This window comes from Bactrocera oleae, chromosome X (genome assembly GCF_042242935.1).
Source record: "Bactrocera oleae isolate idBacOlea1 chromosome X, idBacOlea1, whole genome shotgun sequence".
In the NCBI taxonomy this organism is placed as follows: Eukaryota; Metazoa; Arthropoda; class Insecta; order Diptera; family Tephritidae; genus Bactrocera; species Bactrocera oleae.
This window is the reverse complement of record NC_091541.1, coordinates 13089969-13106475: the sequence shown is the minus strand read 5'-3', so window position 1 is coordinate 13106475 and position 16507 is coordinate 13089969.

Genomic DNA, 16507 nt, shown 5'->3' with positions numbered 1-16507 from the left:
TGTATTTCAGTTGCGTGAGCACTGTAAACTATAATGTTATGGCAGGATTAACAAATTAATATAAAAAAAGAAAAGAAAAAATTTAACTTTCTTAGATTGTTACTTAAAGCCGATTTTCTTGTAAACTGTATGTTAATTACTTGAGCACTGTACCGCATAAGCGGAAAATCATCAATTTTACTGATTTGCGCGAAAGTAAAATTATATAGCTATTGCAGAATTGACATATTCATATAACCGAAAAAATTGCACTTTCTTAGCTTTAGACTTAAAGTCGATTTTCTTGTAAATTGTATTTCAGTTGCGTGAGCACTGTAAACTATAATGTTATGGCAGGATTAACAAATTAATATAAAAAAAGAAAAGAAAAAATTGAACTTTCTTAGATTGTTACTTAAAGCCAATTTTCTTGTAAACTGTATGTTAATTACTTGAGCGCTGTACCGCTTAGGCCGAAAAACATCAATTTTACTGATTTGCGCGAAAGTAAAATTATATTGTTATTGCAGAATTCACATATTCATATAACCGAAAAAATTGTACTTTCTTAGTTTTAGACTTAAAGTCGATTTGCTTTTAATTGTATGTTAATTGCGTGAGCACTGTACCGCTTAAACCGAAAAACATGAATTTTACTGATTTGAGCGAAAGCCAATTATATTGTTATTGCAGGATTAACAAATTAATATTACCGAAAAAGTTGCACTTTCTTAGGTTTAGACTCAAAGTCGATTTTCTTGTAAATTGTATGTCAATTGCGGCAGCACTGTACTGCTTAAGCCGAAAAACATTAATATTACTGATTTGCGCGAAAGTAAAATTATAATGTTATTGCAGAATTTACATATTCATATAACCGAAAAAATTGTACTTTCTTAGTTTTAGACTTAAAGTCGATTTGCTTTTAATTGTATGTTAATTGCGTGAGCACTGTACCGCTTAAACCGAAAAACATGAATTTTACTGATTTGAGCGAAAGCCAATTATATTGTTATTGCAGGATTAACAAATTAATATTACCGAAAAAGTTGCAGTTTTTTAGGTTTAGACTCAAAGTCGATTTTCTTGTAAATTGTATGTCAGTTGTGTGAGCACTGTACTGCTTAAGCCGAAACACATGAATTTTACTGATTTGAGCGAAAGTCAAATTATATTGCTTTTGCAGGATTAACAAATTAATATTACCGAAAAAGTTGCACTTTCTTAGGTTTAGACTCAAAGTCGATTTTCTTGTAAATTGTATGTCAACTGCGGCAGCACTGTACTGCTTAAGCTGAAAAACATTAATATTACTGATTTGCGCGAAAGTAAAATTATAATGTTATTGCAGAATTTACATATTCATATAACCGAAAAAATTGTACTTACTTAGTTTTAGACTTAAAGTCGATTTGCTTCTAAATTGTATGTTAATTGCGTGAGAACTCTACCGCTTAAACCGAAAAACAGGAATTTTACTGATTTGAGCGAAAGTCAAATTATATTGTTATTGCAGGATTAACAAATTAATATTACCGAAAAAGTTGCAGTTTCTTAGGTTTAGACTCAAAGTCGATTTTCTTGTAAATTGTATGTCAGTTGTGTGAGCTTTGTACTGCTTAAGCCGAAACACATGAATTTTACTGATTTGAGCGAAAGTCAAATTATATTGCTTTTGCAGGATTAACAAACTAATATTAACGAAAAAGTTGGACTTTCTTAGGTTTAGACTCAAAGTCGATTTTCTTGTAAATTGTATGTCAATTGCGGCAGCACTGTACTGCTTAAGCCGAAAAACATTAATATTACTGATTTGCGCGAAAGTAAAATTATAATGTTATTGCAGAATTTACATATTCATATAACCGAAAAAATTTTACTTTCTTAGTTTTAGACTTAAAGTCGATTTGCTTCTAAATTGTATGTTAATTGCGTGAGCACTGTACCGCTTAAGCCGAAAAACATGAATTTTACTGATTTGAGCGAAAGTCAAATTATATTGTTATTGCAGGATTAACAAATTAATATTACCGAAAAAGTTGCACTTTCTTAGGTTTAGACTCAAAGTCGATTTTCTTGTAAATTGTATGTCAGTTGCGTGAGCACTGTACTGCTTAAGCCGAAAAACATGAATTTTACTGATTTGAACGAAAGTCAAATTATATTGTTATTGCAGGATTAACAAATTAATATTACCGAAAAAGTTGCACTTTCTTAGGTATAGACTCAAAGTCAATTTTCTTGTAAATTGTATGTCAATTGCGGAAGCACTGTACTGCTTAAGCCGAAAAACATCAATATTACTGATTTGCGCGAAAGTAAAATTATAATGTTATTGCAGAATTTACATAATTATATAACCGAAAAAATTGTACTTTCTTAGTTTTAGACTTAAAGTCGATTTGCTTCTAAATTGTATGTTAATTGCGTGAGCACTGTACCGCTTAAGCCGAAAAACATGAATTTTACTGATTTGAGCGGAAGTCAAATTATATTGTTATTGCAGAATTGAAATATTCATAAAACCGAAAAATTGCACTTTCTTAGTTTTAGACTTAAAGTCGATTTTCTTGTAAATTGTATTTCAGTTGCGTGAGCACTGTAAACTATAATGTTATGGCAGGATTAACAAATTAATATAAAAAAAGAAAAGAAAAAATTTAACTTTCTTAGATTGTTACTTAAAGCCGATTTTCTTGTAAACTGTATGTTAATTACTTGAGCGCTGTACCGCTTAGGCCGAAAAACATCAATTTTACTGATTTGCGCGGAAGTAAAATTATATTGTTATTGCGGAATTTACATATTCATATAACCGAAAAAATTGTACTTTCTTAGTTTTAGACTTAAAGTCGATTTTCTCTAAATTGTATGTCAATTGCGTGAGCACTGTACTGCTTAAGCCGAAAAACATGAATTTTACTGGTTTGAACGAAAGTCAAATTATATTGTTATTGCAGGATTAACAAATTAATATTACCGAAAAAGTTGCACTTTCTTAGGTTTAGACTCAAAGTCGATTTTCTTGTAAATTGTATGTCAGTTGCGTGAGCACTGTACTGCTTAAGCCGAAAAACATGAATTTTACTGATTTGAGCGAAAGTCAAATTATATTGTTATTGCAGGATTAACAAATTAATATTACCGAAAAAGTTGCACTTTCTTAGGTTTAGACTCAAAGTCGATTTTCTTGTAAATTGTATGTCAGTTGCGTGAGCACTGTACTGCTTAAGCCGAAAAACATGAATTTTACTGATTTGCGCGTAAGTAAAACTATAATGTTATTGCAGGCTTAACAACTTAATATTACCGAAAAAGTTGCACTTTCTTAGGTTTAGACTTAAAGTCGATTTGCTTCTAAATTGTATGTTAATTGCGTGAGCACTGTACCGCTTAAGCCGAAAAACATGAATTTTACTGATTTGAGCGGAAGTCAAATTATATTGTTATTGCAGAATTGACATATTCATAAAACCGAAAAATTGCACTTTCTTAGTTTTAGACTTAAAGTCGATTTTCTTGTAAATTGTATTTCAGTTGCGTGAGCACTGTAAACTATAATGTTATGGCAGGATTAACAAATTAATATAAAAAAAGAAAAGAAAAAATTGAACTTTCTTAGATTGTTACTTAAAGCCGATTTTCTTGTAAACTGTATGTTAATTACTTGAGCACTGTACCGCATAAGCGGAAAATCATCAATTTTACTGATTTGCGCGAAAGTAAAATTATATAGCTATTGCAGAATTGACATATTCATATAACCGAAAAATTGCACTTTCTTAGTTTTAGACTTAAAGTCGATTTTCTTGTAAATTGTATTTCAGTTGCGTGAGCACTGTAAACTATAATGTTATGGCAGGATTAACAAATTAATATAAAAAAGAAAAGAAAAAATTTAACTTTCTTAGATTGTTACTTAAAGCCGATTTTCTTGTAAACTGTATGTTAATTACTTGAGCGCTGTACCGCTTAGGCCGAAAAACATCAATTTTACTGATTTGCGCGAAAGTAAAATTATAATGTTATTGCAGAATTTACATATTCATATAACCGAAAAAATTGTACTTTCTTAGTTTTAGACTTAAAGTCGATTTGCTTCTAAATTGTATGTTAATTGCGTGAGCACTGTACCGCTTAAGCCGAAAAACATGAATTTTACTGATTTGAGCGGAAGTCAAATTATATTGTTATTGCAGAATTGACATATTCATAAAACCGAAAAATTGCACTTTCTTAGTTTTAGACTTAAAGTCGATTTTCTTGTAAATTGTATTTCAGTTGCGTGAGCACTGTAAACTATAATGTTATGGCAGGATTAACAAATTAATATAAAAAAAGAAAAGAAAAAATTGAACTTTCTTAGATTGTTACTTAAAGCCGATTTTCTTGTAAACTGTATGTTAATTACTTGAGCACTGTACCGCATAAGCGGAAAATCATCAATTTTACTGATTTGCGCGAAAGTAAAATTATATAGCTATTGCAGAATTGACATATTCATATAACCGAAAAAATTGCACTTTCTTAGCTTTAGACTTAAAGTCGATTTTCTTGTAAATTGTATTTCAGTTGCGTGAGCACTGTAAACTATAATGTTATGGCAGGATTAACAAATTAATATAAAAAAAGAAAAGAAAAAATTGAACTTTCTTAGATTGTTACTTAAAGCCAATTTTCTTGTAAACTGTATGTTAATTACTTGAGCGCTGTACCGCTTAGGCCGAAAAACATCAATTTTACTGATTTGCGCGAAAGTAAAATTATATTGTTATTGCAGAATTCACATATTCATATAACCGAAAAAATTGTACTTTCTTAGTTTTAGACTTAAAGTCGATTTGCTTTTAATTGTATGTTAATTGCGTGAGCACTGTACCGCTTAAACCGAAAAACATGAATTTTACTGATTTGAGCGAAAGCCAATTATATTGTTATTGCAGGATTAACAAATTAATATTACCGAAAAAGTTGCACTTTCTTAGGTTTAGACTCAAAGTCGATTTTCTTGTAAATTGTATGTCAATTGCGGCAGCACTGTACTGCTTAAGCCGAAAAACATTAATATTACTGATTTGCGCGAAAGTAAAATTATAATGTTATTGCAGAATTTACATATTCATATAACCGAAAAAATTGTACTTTCTTAGTTTTAGACTTAAAGTCGATTTGCTTTTAATTGTATGTTAATTGCGTGAGCACTGTACCGCTTAAACCGAAAAACATGAATTTTACTGATTTGAGCGAAAGCCAATTATATTGTTATTGCAGGATTAACAAATTAATATTACCGAAAAAGTTGCACTTTCTTAGGTTTTGACTCAAAGTCGATTTTTTTGTAAATTGTATGTTAATCACTTGAGCACTGTACCGCATAAGCGGAAAATCATCAATTTTACTGATTTGCGCGAAAGTAAAATTATATAGCTATTGCAGAATTGACATATTCATATAACCGAAAAAATTGCACTTTCTTAGCTTTAGACTTAAAGTCGATTTTCTTGTAAATTGTATTTCAGTTGCGTGAGCACTGTAAACTATAATGTTATGGCAGGATTAACAAATTAATATAAAAAAAGAAAAGAAAAAATTGAACTTTCTTAGATTGTTACTTAAAGCCAATTTTCTTGTAAACTGTATGTTAATTACTTGAGCGCTGTACCGCTTAGGCCGAAAAACATCAATTTTACTGATTTGCGCGAAAGTAAAATTATATTGTTATTGCAGAATTCACATATTCATATAACCGAAAAAATTGTACTTTCTTAGTTTTAGACTTAAAGTCGATTTTCTCTAAATTGTATGTCAATTGCCTGAGCACTGTACTGCTTAAGCCGAAAAACATGAATTTTACTGGTTTGAACGAAAGTCAAATTATATTGTTATTGCAGGATTAACAAATTAATATTACCGAAAAAGTTGCACTTTCTTAGGTTTAGACTCAAAGTCGATTTTCTTGTAAATTGTATGTCAGTTGCGTGAGCACTGTACTGCTTAAGCCAAAAAACATGAATTTTACTGATTTGCGCGAAAGTAAAATTATATAGCTATTGCAGAATTGACATATTCATATAACCGAAAAAATTGCACTTTCTTAGCTTTAGACTTAAAGTCGATTTTCTTCTAAATTGTATGTCAATTGCGTGAGCACTGTACCGCATAAACCGAAAAACATGAATTTTACTGATTTGAGCGAAAGTCAAATTATATTGTTATTGCAGAATTAACACATTCATATAACCGAAAAAATTGCACTTTCTTAGGTTTTGACTCAAAGTCGATTTTCTTGTAAATTGTATGTCAGTTGCGTGAGCACTGTACTGCTTAAGCCGAAAAACATGAATTTTACTGATTTGAACGAAAGTCAAATTATATTGTTATTGCAGGATTAACAAATTAATATTACCGAAAAAGTTGCACTTTCTTAGGTTTAGACTCAAAGTCGATTTTCTTGTAAATTGTATGTCAGTTGCGTTAGCACTGTACTGCTTAAGCCGAAAAACATGAATTTTACTGATTTGCGCGAAAGTAAAATTATATAGCTATTGCAGAATTGACATATTCATATAACCGAAAAAATTGCACTTTCTTAGCTTTAGACTTAAAGTCGATTTTCTTGTAAATTGTATTTCGGTTGCGTGAGCACTGTAAACTATAATGTTATGGCAGGATTAACAAATTAATATAAAAAAAGAAAAGAAAAAATTGAACTTTCTTAGATTTTTACTTAATTTTTAATTACTTGAGCACTGTACCGCTTAAACCGAAAAACATGAATTTTACTGATTTGAGCGAAAGTCAAATTATATTTTTATTGCAGGATTAACAAATTAATATTACCGAAAAAGTTGCACTTTCTTAGGTTTAGACTCAAAGTCGATTTTCTTGTAAATTGTATGTCAGTTGCGTGAGCACTGTACTGCTTAAGCCGAAAAACATGAATTTTACTGATTTGAACGAAAGTCAAATTATATTGTTATTGCAGGATTAACAAATTAATATTACCGAAAAAGTTGCACTTTCTTAGGTTTAGACTCAAAATCAATTTTCTTGTAAATTGTATGTCAATTGCGGCAGCACTGAACTGCTTAAGCCGAAAAACATCAATATTACTGATTTGCATGAAAGTAAAATTATATTGTTATCGCAGAATTTACATAATTATATAACCGAAAAAATTGTACTTTCATAGTTTTAGACTTAAAGTCGATTTTCTTCTAAATTGTATGTCAATTGCGTGAGCACTGTACCGCTTAAACCGAAAAACATGAATTTTACTGATTTGAGCGAAAGTCAAATTATATTGTTATTGCAGAATTGACATATTCATATAACCGAAAAAATTGCACTTTCTTAGTTTTAGACTTAAAATCGATTTTCTTGTAAATTGTATTTCAGTTGCGTGAGCACTGTACCGCTTAAGCCGAAAAACATGAATTTTACTGATTTGAGCGAAAGTCAAATTATATTGCTTTTGCAGGATTAACAAATTAATATTACCGAAAAAGTTGCACTTTCTTAGGTTTAGACTCAAAGTCGATTTTCTTGTAAATTGTATGTCAATTGCGGCAGCACTGTACTGCTTAAGCCGAAAAACATTAATATTACTGATTTGCGCGAAAGTAAAATTATAATGTTATAGCAGAATTTACATATTCATATAACCGAAAAAATTGTACTTTCTTAGTTTTAGACTTAAAGTCGCTTTTCTTCTAAATTGTATGTCAATTGCGTAAGCACTGTACCGCTTAAACCGAAAAACATGAATTTTACTGATTTGAGCGAAAGTCAAATTATATTGTTATTGCAGAATTGACATATTCATATAACCGAAAAATTGTACTTACTTAGTTTTAGACTTAAAGTCGATTTGCTTCTAAATTGTATGTTAATTGCGTGAGCACTGTACCGATTAAACCGAAAAACAGGAATTTTACTGATTTGAGCGAAAGTCAAATTATATTGCTTTTGCAGGATTAACAAATTAATATTACCGAAAAAGTTGCACTTTCTTAGGTTTAGACTCAAAGTCGATTTTCTTGTAAATTGTATGTCAATTGCGGCAGCACTGTACTGCTTAAGCTGAAAAACATTAATATTACTGATTTGCGCGAAAGTAAAATTATAATGTTATTGCAGAATTTACATATTCATATAACCGAAAAAATTGTACTTACTTAGTTTTAGACTTAAAGTCGATTTGCTTCTAAATTGTATGTTAATTGCGTGAGAACTCTACCGCTTAAACCGAAAAACAGGAATTTTACTGATTTGAGCGAAAGTCAAATTATATTGTTATTGCAGGATTAACAAATTAATATTACCGAAAAAGTTGCAGTTTCTTAGGTTTAGACTCAAAGTCGATTTTCTTGTAAATTGTATGTCAGTTGTGTGAGCACTGTACTGCTTAAGCCGAAACACATGAATTTTACTGATTTGAGCGAAAGTCAAATTATATTGCTTTTGCAGGATTAACAAATTAATATTAACGAAAAAGTTGGACTTTCTTAGGTTTAGACTCAAAGTCGATTTTCTTGTAAATTGTATGTCAATTGCGGCAGCACTGTACTGCTTAAGCCGAAAAACATTAATATTACTGATTTGCGCGAAAGTAAAATTATAATGTTATTGCAGAATTTACATATTCATATAGCCGAAAAAATTGTACTTTCTTAGTTTTAGACTTAAAGTCGATTTGCTTCTAAATTGTATGTTAATTGCGTGAGCACTGTACCGCTTAAGCCGAAAAACATGAATTTTACTGATTTGAGCGAAAGTCAAATTATATTGTTATTGCAGGATTAACAAATTAATATTACCGAAAAAGTTGCACTTTCTTAGGTTTAGACTCAAAGTCGATTTTCTTGTAAATTGTATGTCAGTTGCGTGAGCACTGTACTGCTTAAGCCGAAAAACATGAATTTTACTGATTTGAACGAAAGTCAAATTATATTGTTATTGCAGGATTAACAAATTAATATTACCGAAAAAGTTGCACTTTCTTAGGTATAGACTCAAATTCAATTTTCTTGTAAATTGTATGTCAATTGCGGAAGCACTGTACTGCTTAAGCCGAAAAACATCAATATTACTGATTTGCGCGAAAGTAAAATTATAATGTTATTGCAGAATTTACATAATTATATAACCGAAAAAATTGTACTTTCTTAGTTTTAGACTTAAAGTCGATTTTCTTCTAAATTGTATGTCAATTGCGTGAGCACTGTACCGCCTAAACCGAAAAACATGAATTTTTCTGATTTGGCAAAAGTCAAATTATATTGTTATTGCAGAATTGACATATTCATATAACCGAAAAAATTGCACTTTCTTAGTTTTAGACTTAAAGTCGATTTTCTTGTAAATTGTATGTCAATTGCGGCAGCACTGTACTGCTTAAGCCGAAAAACATTAATATTACTGATTTGCGCGAAAGTAAAATTATAATGTTATCGCAGAATTTACATATTCATATAACCGAAAAAATTGTACTTTCTTAGTTTTAGACTTAAAGTCGCTTTTCTTCTAAATTGTATGTCAATTGCGTGAGAACTCTACCGCTTAAACCGAAAAACAGGAATTTTACTGATTTGAGCGAAAGTCAAATTATATTGTTATTGCAGGATTAACAAATTAATATTACCGAAAAAGTTGCACTTTCTTAGGTTTAGACTCAAAGTCGATTTTCTTGTAAATTGTATGTCAGTTGCGTGAGCACTGTACTGCTTAAGCCGAAAAACATGAATTTTACTGATTTGAACGAAAGTCAAATTATATTGTTATTGCAGGATTAACAAATTAATATTACCGAAAAAGTTGCACTTTCTTAGGTATAGACTCAAAGTCAATTTTCTTGTAAATTGTATGTCAATTGCGGAAGCACTGTACTGCTTAAGCCGAAAAACATATATATTACTGATTTGCGCGAAAGTAAAATTATAATGTTATTGCAGAATTTACATAATTATATAACCGAAAAAATTGTACTTTCTTAGTTTTAGACTTAAAGTCGATTTTCTTCTAAATTGTATGTCAATTGCGTGAGCACTGTACCGCCTAAACCGAAAAACATGAATTTTACTGATTTGGCAAAAGTCAAATTATATTGTTATTGCAGAATTGACATATTCATATAACCGAAAAAATTGCACTTTCTTAGTTTTAGACTTAAAGTCGATTTTCTTGTAAATTGTATGTCAATTGCGTGAGCACTGTACCGCTTAAACCGAAAAACATGAATTTTACTGATTCGAGCGAAAGTCAAATTATATTGTTATTGCAGGATTAACAAATTAATATTACCGAAAAAGTTGCACTTTCTTAGGTTTAGACTCAAAGTCGATTTTCTTGTAAATTGTATGTCAGTTGCGTGAGCACTGTACTGCTTAAGCCGAAAAACATGAATTTTACTGATTTGAACGAAAGTCAAATTATATTGTTATTGCAGGATTAACAAATTAATATTACCGAAAAAGTTGCACTTTCTTAGGTTTAGACTCAAAGTCAATTTTCTTGTAAATTGTATGTCAATTGCGGCAGCACTGTACTGCTTAAGCCGAAAAACATCAATATTACTGATTTGCACGAAAGTAAAATTATATTGTTATCGCAGAATTTACATAATTATATAACCGAAAAAATTGTACTTTCTTAGTTTTAGACTTAAAGTCGATTTTCTTCTAAATTGTATGTCAATTGCGTGAGCACTGTACCGCTTAAACCGAAAAACATGAATTTTACTGATTCGAGCGAAAGTCAAATTATATTGTTATTGCAGGATTAACAAATTAATATTACCGAAAAAGTTGCACTTTCTTAGGTTTAGACTCAAAGTCGATTTTCTTGTAAATTGTATGTCAATTGCGGCAGCACTGTACTGCTTAAGCCGAAAAACATTAATATTACTGATTTGCGCGAAAGTAAAATTATAATGTTATCGCAGAATTTACATATTCATATAACCGAAAAAATTGTACTTTCTTAGTTTTAGACTTAAAGTCGCTTTTCTTCTAAATTGTATGTCAATTGCGTGAGAACTCTACCGCTTAAACCGAAAAACAGGAATTTTACTGATTTGAGCGAAAGTCAAATTATATTGTTATTGCAGGATTAACAAATTAATATTACCGAAAAAGTTGCACTTTCTTAGGTTTAGACTCAAAGTCGATTTTCTTGTAAATTGTATGTCAGTTGCGTGAGCACTGTACTGCTTAAGCCGAAAAACATGAATTTTACTGATTTGAACGAAAGTCAAATTATATTGTTATTGCAGGATTAACAAATTAATATTACCGAAAAAGTTGCACTTTCTTAGGTATAGACTCAAAGTCGATTTTCTTGTAAATTGTATGTCAGTTGCGTGAGCACTGTACTGCTTAAGCCGAAAAACATGAATTTTACTGATTTGAACGAAAGTCAAATTATATTGTTATTGCAGGATTAACAAATTAATATTACCGAAAAAGTTGCACTTTCTTAGGTTTAGACTCAAAGTCGATTTTCTTGTAAATTGTATGTCAATTGCGGCAGCACTGTACTGCTTAAGCCGAAAAACATTAATATTACTGATTTGCGCGAAAGTAAAATTATAATGTTATCGCAGAATTTACATATTCATATAACCGAAAAAATTGTACTTTCTTAGTTTTAGACTTAAAGTCGCTTTTCTTCTAAATTGTATGTCAATTGCGTGAGAACTCTACCGCTTAAACCGAAAAACAGGAATTTTACTGATTTGAGCGAAAGTCAAATTATATTGTTATTGCAGGATTAACAAATTAATATTACCGAAAAAGTTGCACTTTCTTAGGTTTAGACTCAAAGTCGATTTTCTTGTAAATTGTATGTCAGTTGCGTGAGCACTGTACTGCTTAAGCCGAAAAACATGAATTTTACTGATTTGAACGAAAGTCAAATTATATTGTTATTGCAGGATTAACAAATTAATATTACCGAAAAAGTTGCACTTTTTTAGGTATAGACTCAAAGTCAATTTTCTTGTAAATTGTATGTCAATTGCGGAAGCACTGTACTGCTTAAGCCGAAAAACATCAATATTACTGATTTGCGCGAAAGTAAAATTATAATGTTATTGCAGAATTTACATATTCATATAACCGAAAAAATTGTACTTTCTTAGTTTTAGACTTAAAGTCGATTTGCTTCTAAATTGTATGTTAATTGCGTGAGCACTGTACCGCTTAAGCCGAAAAACATGAATTTTACTGATTTGAGCGGAAGTCAAATTATATTGTTATTGCAGAATTGACATATTCATAAAACCGAAAAATTGCACTTTCTTAGTTTTAGACTTAAAGTCGATTTTCTTGTAAATTGTATGTCAATTGCGTGAGCACTGTACCGCTTAAACCGAAAAACATGAATTTTACTGATTCGAGCGAAAGTCAAATTATATTGTTATTGCAGGATTAACAAATTAATATTACCGAAAAAGTTGCACTTTCTTAGGTTTAGACTCAAAGTCGATTTTCTTGTAAATTGTATGTCAGTTGCGTGAGCACTGTACTGCTTAAGCCGAAAAACATGAATTTTACTGATTTGAACGAAAGTCAAATTATATTGTTATTGCAGGATTAACAAATTAATATTACCGAAAAAGTTGCACTTTCTTAGGTTTAGACTCAAAGTCAATTTTCTTGTAAATTGTATGTCAATTGCGGCAGCACTGTACTGCTTAAGCCGAAAAACATCAATATTACTGATTTGCACGAAAGTAAAATTATATTGTTATCGCAGAATTTACATAATTATATAACCGAAAAAATTGTACTTTCTTAGTTTTAGACTTAAAGTCGATTTTCTTCTAAATTGTATGTCAATTGCGTGAGCACTGTACCGCTTAAACCGAAAAACATGAATTTTACTGATTTGAGCGAAAGTCAAATTATATTGTTATTGCAGAATTGACATATTCATATAACCGAAAAAATTGCACTTTCTTAGTTTTAGACTTAAAGTCGATTTTCTTCTCAATTGTATTTCAGTTGCGTGAGCGATGTACTGCTTAAGCCGAAAAACATGAATTTTACTGATTTGAGCGAAAGTCAAATTATATTGCTTTTGCAGGATTAACAAATTAATATTACCGAAAAAGTTGCACTTTCTTAGGTTTAGACTCAAAGTCAATTTTCTTCTAAATTGTATGTCAATTGCGTGAGCACTGTACCGCTTAAACCGAAAAACATGAATTTTACTGATTTGAGCGAAAGTCAAATTATATTGCTTTTGCAGGATTAACAAATTAATATTACCGAAAAAGTTGCACTTTCTTAGGTTTAGACTCAAAGTCGATTTTCTTGTAAATTGTATGTCAATTGCGGCAGCACTGTACTGCTTAAGCCGAAAAACATTAATATTACTGATTTGCGCGAAAGTAAAATTATAATGTTATCGCAGAATTTACATATTCATATAACCGAAAAATTGTACTTACTTAGTTTTAGACTTAAAGTCGATTTGCTTCTAAATTGTATGTTAATTGCGTGAGCACTGTACTGCTTAAACTGAAAAACAGGAATTTTACTGATTTGAGCGAAAGTCAAATTATATTGCTTTTGCAGGATTAACAAATTAATATTACCGAAAAAGTTGCACTTTCTTAGGTTTAGACTCAAAGTCGATTTTCTTGTAAATTGTATGTCAATTGCGGCAGCACTGTACTGCTTAAGCTGAAAACCATTAATATTACTGATTTGCGCGAAAGTAAAATTATAATGTTATTGCAGAATTTACATATTCATATAACCGAAAAAATTGTACTTACTTAGTTTTAGACTTAAAGTCGATTTGCTTCTAAATTGTATGTTAATTGCGTGAAAACTCTACCGCTTAAACCGAAAAACAGGAATTTTACTGATTTGAGCGAAAGTCAAATTATATTGTTATTGCAGGATTAACAAATTAATATTACCGAAAAAGTTGCAGTTTCTTAGGTTTAGACTCAAAGTCGATTTTCTTGTAAATTGTATGTCAGTTGTGTGAGCACTGTACTGCTTAAGCCGAAACACATGAATTTTACTGATTTGAGCGAAAGTCAAATTATATTGCTTTTGCAGGATTAACAAATTAATATTAACGAAAAAGTTGGACTTTCTTAGGTTTAGACTCAAAGTCGATTTTCTTGTAAATTGTATGTCAATTGCGGCAGCACTGTACTGCTTAATCCGAAAAACATTAATATTACTGATTTGCGCGAAAGTAAAATTATAATGTTATTGCAGAATTTACATATTCATATAGCCGAAAAAATTGTACTTTCTTAGTTTTAGACTTAAAGTCGATTTTCTTCTAAATTGTATGTTAATTGCGTGAGCACTGTACCGCTTAAGCCGAAAAACATGAATTTTACTGATTTGAGCGAAAGTCAAATTATATTGTTATTGCAGGATTAACAAATTAATATTACCGAAAAAGTTGCACTTTCTTAGGTTTAGACTCAAAGTCGATTTTCTTGTAAATTGTATGTCAGTTGCGTGAGCACTGTACTGCTTAAGCCGAAAAACATGAATTTTACTGATTTGAACGAAAGTCAAATTATATTGTTATTGCAGGATTAACAAATTAATATTACCGAAAAAGTTGCACTTTCTTAGGTATAGACTCAAAGTCAATTTTCTTGTAAATTGTATGTCAATTGCGGAAGCACTGTACTGCTTAAGCCGAAAAACATCAATATTACTGATTTGCGCGAAAGTAAAATTATAATGTTATTGCAGAATTTACATAATTATATAACCGAAAAAAATGTACTTTCTTAGTTTTAGACTTAAAGTCGATTTTCTTCTAAATTGTATGTCAATTGCGTGAGCCCTGTACCGCCTAAACCGAAAAACATGAATTTTACTGATTTGGCAAAAGTCAAATTATATTGTTATTGCAGAATTGACATATTCATATAACCGAAAAAATTGCACTTTTTTAGTTTTAGACTTAAAGTCGATTTTCTTGTAAATTGTATGTCAATTGCGGCAGCACTGTACTGCTTAAGCCGAAAAACATTAATATTACTGATTTGCGCGAAAGTAAAATTATAATGTTATTGCAGAATTTACATATTCATATAACCGAAAAAAATGTACTTTCTTAGTTTTAGACTTAAAGTCGATTTGCTTCTAAATTGTATGTTAATTGCGTGAGCACTGTACCGCTTAAGCCGAAAAACATGAATTTTACTGATTTGAGCGGAAGTCAAATTATATTGTTATTGCAGAATTGACATATTCATAAAACCGAAAAATTGCACTTTCTTAGTTTTAGACTTAAAGTCGATTTTCTTGTAAATTGTATGTCAATTGCGTGAGCACTGTACCGCTTAAACCGAAAAACATGAATTTTACTGATTCGAGCGAAAGTCAAATTATATTGTTATTGCAGGATTAACAAATTAATATTACCGAAAAAGTTGCACTTTCTTAGGTTTAGACTCAAAGTCGATTTTCTTGTAAATTGTATGTCAGTTGCGTGAGCACTGTACTGCTTAAGCCGAAAAACATGAATTTTACTGATTTGAACGAAAGTCAAATTATATTGTTATTGCAGGATTAACAAATTAATATTACCGAAAAAGTTGCACTTTCTTAGGTTTAGACTCAAAGTCAATTTTCTTGTAAATTGTATGTCAATTGCGGCAGCACTGTACTGCTTAAGCCGAAAAACATCAATATTACTGATTTGCACGAAAGTAAAATTATATTGTTATCGCAGAATTTACATAATTATATAACCGAAAAAATTGTACTTTCTTAGTTTTAGACTTAAAGTCGATTTTCTTCTAAATTGTATGTCAATTGCGTGAGCACTGTACCGCTTAAACCGAAAAACATGAATTTTACTGATTTGAGCGAAAGTCAAATTATATTGTTATTGCAGAATTGACATATTCATATAACCGAAAAAATTGCACTTTCTTAGTTTTAGACTTAAAGTCGATTTTCTTCTCAATTGTATTTCAGTTGCGTGAGCGATGTACTGCTTAAGCCGAAAAACATGAATTTTACTGATTTGAGCGAAAGTCAAATTATATTGCTTTTGCAGGATTAACAAATTAATATTACCGAAAAAGTTGCACTTTCTTAGGTTTAGACTCAAAGTCAATTTTCTTCTAAATTGTATGTCAATTGCGTGAGCACTGTACCGCTTAAACCGAAAAACATGAATTTTACTGATTTGAGCGAAAGTCAAATTATATTGCTTTTGCAGGATTAACAAATTAATATTACCGAAAAAGTTGCACTTTCTTAGGTTTAGACTCAAAGTCGATTTTCTTGTAAATTGTATGTCAATTGCGGCAGCACTGTACTGCTTAAGCCGAAAAACATTAATATTACTGATTTGCGCGAAAGTAAAATTATAATGTTATCGCAGAATTTACATATTCATATAACCGAAAAATTGTACTTACTTAGTTTTAGACTTAAAGTCGATTTGCTTCTAAATTGTATGTTAATTGCGTGAGCACTGTACTGCTTAAACTGAAAAACAGGAATTTTACTGATTTGAGCGAAAGTCA